Here is a 6000-nt window from a genome sequence, read left to right on the forward strand (position 1 = left end):
ATACTCTTACCGATTATGAAATCGCAATCACACAAAACTACGACATTGAAGAAGCGTTAACCGTTTCATGATTCCCAACTAAACGCAACAATCTAATTAATCTACGATAACAAAATTCCACAATATGAGTTGTATCCTAAAAGCCCTAAATTAGAAAAAAAATCAAGAACTAGCAAAACGTTACCTAAGAGGAGCAAAATTGATGACCCAATCAAACAACAACCCAAAGCTTAAAGAAAATTTCCAAAGCAAACTAGAAGAAACGACGAACAAACGAAAGAGAAAAAAACAAAACTTTTTTCAATTTGCAAATGGCGTGATTTGGGGAACAGTAAGGGAAACGTGAGATTTTGGGGTCTTTTATTCTTTCTTATTTTTTTTTCAAAAACAATAAATAATAATAATAAACAAACTTTAAAAGAAATATTTCCTACTTGACTTATTACTAATATTTATATTACTATTATTAACACATTAATCTCTTTTTATTTTCCAACAAATTAAATTAATTTAAAGAAAACTACTCCCTAAATTATTTTGACTATAAAAGACTTAATTTATCCAAAATCAGATAGGCTGAGAAAGAAAATGCATAAACTGAAACTCGAACTTGAGACTTCTGACACAGAACTAAGACACATAACCATTGATACAAATACTTTATTATGATAGAGTTTGCAAAAACAAAATTAAGAAGTCCGGGCATCACAACTCTACCCTCTAAAACAAATTTTGACATCGAAATTTACCTAGTCCAAACAAATGAGGATACTGTTGACGAATCGAGTCCTCAGGTTCCTACATGGCTTCCTCAGTGCCATGACTGCATCATATGACCTTCACTAATAGAATAGATTTCCTCCTCAAAACTTTCACATCTTGATCCAGAATCTGAACTGGTTCCTCCTCAAATGTCAATTCTGGTCTAACCTCAATCTCCTCAACAGAAATAACGTAAGATGGGTCAGATCGATACTACCTCAACATAAAGACGTGAAATACGTCATAGATATGGTCTAACTCTGGAGGTAACTCCAACTAGTAAGTAATCGGTCCTACACGTTCAAGAATCTAGTACGACCCAATGAACCTAAGGCTCAACTTACCCTTACGTCCAAACCATAGAACCTTCTTCCATGGAGATACCTTGAGAAACATGAAATCATCCATAGAGTACTCAATATCCCTTTGTTTCAGATCTACATAGGAATTCTGTCTATCAGAAGTCGCCTTAAGACGGTCCTGAATCAGTCTAACTTTGTCTTCAGTCTCAAAAACCAACTCAGGATCCAAAACTCGTCGTTCATCCAACTCAGTACAACATAACGGAGTACGACACTTACAACCATACAGAACCACGTAAAGTGCCATTTGAATGCTAGCCTAAAAATTATTATTGTAAACGAACTCGGCTAATGGCAGAAAATCCTTCCTACTACCTTAGAAATCAATCACACAACTCCGAAGCATATCCTTCATTATCTGAATCACCCTCTCAAATTGACCATCGGTCTGAGGATGGAATACGGTACTAAAGTCCAATTTCAAACCCAGAGCTTCATGAAGTTTTCTTTAGAACCGATAACAAAACGATGATCTCTATCTGAAATTATCGAAATCGGAACCCCATGAAGTCTCACAATCTCTGAAATGTACATTTTGGCCAACTTCTGAAGAGAATAATCTATCCGAACAGGAATGAAGTGAGCGGACTTGGTCAACCGATCCACGTTGACCCAACCAGAATCCTTCTTAGTAGTTGTTAAAGGCAACCTACTAACGAAGTCCATAGTTACATGTTTCCATTTCTATAAGGGAATCTCAACAGGTTAAAGCAAACCTGAAGGCAACTGATGCTCATCCTTAGCTTGCTGGCACGTTAGACAACGAGAAACAAAATTTGATATCTCTTATTTTAAACCCAGCCACAAATACAGTTAATGGAGATCCCGATACATCTTATTTCTATCAGGATGCATAGCATAAGGACTACTATGCGCCTCTCTTAGAATCGAATGTCTCAAATCAGAGTCGTTCGATACACAAACCCATCCTCGGAAACATAAAACCCCATCAATATTTAGCCCAAAATCAAACGTACTATCGTCTTCTATTTGACGAAAATACAGAACTAGAGAATCATCCCCCAACTGTTTATCCTGAACCTAATTAATCCAAGTCGGCTTAACTTACAACTCGGCTAGCAGATTCCCATCATCAAATAGACTTAGGCGAGCAAACGTCGCCCTCAAGTCAGACATTGCTCTACAAATAAGAGCGTCGGCCACCACATTAGCTTTATGGGGATGATACTCTATACTGCAGTCGTAATCCTTGAGCAGCTCAATCTATCTACACTACCTAAGGTTCAACTCTTTTTAAGTACGGAGGTACTTAAAACTCTTATGATCGATGTAAATAACACACCTCTCATCATACAGATCGTGCCTTCAAATCTTTAAGGCAAAACCACTACAGCCAACTCAAGATCGTGTGTTGGATAATTTTCCTCGTGTGACTTAAGCTATCAAGATGCATAAGCCACAACCTTACCATCTTACATCAAAATACATCCTAACCCGACATGCGACACATCGCTATATACTATGAACTCCTTACTAGATTCAAGATGTATTAGAACAGGAGCCTGAGTCAAAACATATTTGAGTTCTCGAAGCCTAATTGTTGTTTATCAGTTTAGACAAAAGGAGTGTTCTTTCGTAATAACATGAACCCCTCGATAAGCCTACGGTAGTAGCCCAAAAGACCCAAAAAACTGCGGATCTCAAAAATGTTATTAGGCTATTTCCAATCAAGTACAGCCTTAATCTTTCTAGGATCAACTTAGATCCCCTCAGTAGAAACCATATGCCATAGAAACGTTACTTCCCTTAACTAGAATTCACACTTACTCAACTTAGTGTAGAGTTGTTTCTCTTGAAGTATTTGAAGAACTAATTTAAGATGCTCATCATGATCATATTTGGTCTTGAAGTATCTGAAAAACACGAAGAACTGATCCAAATACGACTGGAAAACATGGTTCATTAGATCCATCAGTGCAACTGGATCATTCGTCAAACCAAATGGTATAACTAGGAACTCATAGTGCCCATAACGAGTCCTAAAGGCTATCTTATGAACATCAACTTCCTTAACCTTAAGCTGATGATACCCAAAACTAAGATCTATCTTAGAAAATATCGAAGCCCCACTAAACTGGTCAAACAGTTCGTCGATCCTCGAAAGTGGGTACTTACTCTTTACAATTAGCTTTTTCAACTGTCGGTAGTCGATGCACATTCTCATAGTACCGACCTTTTTCTTTACAAACAAAACCGGAGCCCTCCACAGAGACACACTAAGACGGATAAATCCACGATCCAAAAGCTCCTGAAGTTGCACCTTTAACTCCATAAGCTCCTTCGGTGCCATACGATAAAGAGCGATAGACACCGGAGTTGTACCCGGTAAAAGCTCGATGCCGAACTCAACTTCCCGATTGGAGGTAAACCCAGTAACTCCTCGGGAAAACATCCAGAAATTCCCTAACTGTTCTAATCTTCCCAATAGAAGAGTCCATAGAAGCTGAAACACTTCCATAGGCCAGATACGCTTCATACCCTTTCCAAACTAGTTTTTCGGCCACAAGAGTAGAGATCACATTGATAGGTAATCTTTATGCTTGTCGATCATAACCACCTCCACATTATTTTTGGATTTCAGAACTACCCTCTTAGTCGTACAATCCAAACTGACTGAATGCTCCAAAAGCCAGTTCTTACCCAAAATTAAATCAAATTCTCCAAACGGTAGCTCCATCAGATTTGTCAAAAACACAACCCCTGGTACTTCCAGTAATACATTCCTATACAGTCTATTTACCCGAACAGATTGACCCAACGGACTCAGTACAGAAATCTCACCAGAAGTACTCTCAACAAGAATTCCTAAGTTATTAGAGACAAAATTAGCTATGTAAGGGTGTGTGGGCCCTATGTCTATTACTGCAATATAAGGGGCATAAAAAATAAAGAACGTACCCGTAATCACATCCATGGTGTCTCTGTCCTCACGACATCTAGTAGTATAAACCAACGCAGGCTGTTTCACCTCAGTCTAATTTGCACCTCTGCTCGGTGCTCTTGGTCCCCTACCCATACCATTACCACTTCTGGCCGGACCACGACCCCTAGGCAGTTGCTAAATTTCCCTATGAGGTTAAAGGATACTCGAAGCTGGAGCTTGTATCTGATCAGAACGCTGTGGAAAATCTCTAATACGATGCTCCATCGATCCACATTGCAAACATGCCCCCAACATCCTCCAGCACTTTCCCGGATGGTGTCTACCACAATCACCACATGGTTGGGCCGCAGAATGAGCAACTTGAACTCCAACTCTAGAAGGCCCATTAGGTTTGACCCATTTCTTAGGCCTCTGAACAGAACTAGAAGGCTCTAAATCCCTCTTATTTTACCTTTCTCACGATCCCTGTTCTGGTGCTCAACGCACTTAACCTCTTCAGCAATCTTCGCCTTGCACACCAGAACTGCGAACTCTTGCTCCCTTTGTAGAGCTATCAGAACTCTCAGAATTCTAAAACTGTCCCTCAGACCATCCTCAAAGCGAACACATTTTTCATATTCAGATGCTACCATCCCTCGAGCATAGCGGCTCAATATAAAAAATTCAGCCTCATACTCGGCCACTGACCTATCCCCTTAAGTGAGGTTCAAGAACTTGCGCCTGCGAGCATCCACATAACTCGCTCCCACGTATTTCCTTTGAAAAGAAGTCTTAAAATACTCCCAATTAATCTGATCCAGCTGAGTACCCTCCTCAACCGATAACCACCACTAGTATACCTCGTCGCGAAGTAGAGATACTGTACCATTCAATTTCTGCTCAAGAGTGCAGTCAATGTCGTTCATTATCCTTTCTGTGGCCTCTAACCAGTATTCAGCCACAATCGGGGCAACTCCAATAACACCCCTAACAAGCTCAGTACTATTAGACCAGATTCGTTCCATTACCAACCCTAGGCCCCCAGAACTAGAATAGAGTCCAACGACCCTGTTCAACACTCTAAGCATGGCTTAGGATAATGCATCGTCCCCAGTCGATCGGCTTTGAGACCCGGTCTCAGCAGTAGGTATAGCCGATGTCTCATTTGTATCCAGATTAGACATATTACTCATCAAGGAAGATTCAGCTCGAGTCCCTCTAAGGCACCCGCCGCATCGACGAGTACCATGGCCACGCATTCCACGAGCACTCATCATGTTCAATATTTATTAGAAATATTTTATCCTTCAAACTATTATCAGAAATAGTTCAGAAAGTTCAGAAAGTTTAGAGTTTTCAGTCTCTAACTAACTATATGTAGTATTAGATAGTTCAGAATATTCTAACAACAGTATTTCTGAGTTAGAAGTACTTATAAGATCAACGCTAGAGACTCGGTGTACGACATACTTACTTAAAAATAAACTTTACTCGAAAAAACCATTTTTAACAAATAAAATTTTGAACCCACAATTCACAGCTCGAGTTTTGAAACCTGGCTCTGATACCATTAAATGTAACACCCCAAATTCGACCTAGACGTTATGGCTAAATCTTGGAATGTTACAAAGAAGGGTTAAAAATCCAACCTTTCCATGTTAAAAACCTCGTATAATTTGTTACTAAAAGAGTCCACTTATTTTAAAAACACGTTATTATACTTATTAGTGAAAACCACCGATTGCTTACTCTTTCAAATTAAACAATAACTTATTGTGAAAGTTTTAAATTCCATTATATTTTCAAAATTGCATATGTTTTCTCGAAAACGATTGATTACATAAACCGTTGTTTTCTTAAAACATTTTTTCGAATGTCGCAAGCAAATTCAAAACAAATCCAAATTCAAAAATTAAAAACCAAACAATCCAGAGAGTACCAAAACTACAAAACTCCTAAAAAATAGAAAATTAAGTAAATTTTAAAGTAGAT

This window comes from Gossypium hirsutum, chromosome D07 (genome assembly GCF_007990345.1).
Source record: "Gossypium hirsutum isolate 1008001.06 chromosome D07, Gossypium_hirsutum_v2.1, whole genome shotgun sequence".
In the NCBI taxonomy this organism is placed as follows: Eukaryota; Viridiplantae; Streptophyta; class Magnoliopsida; order Malvales; family Malvaceae; genus Gossypium; species Gossypium hirsutum.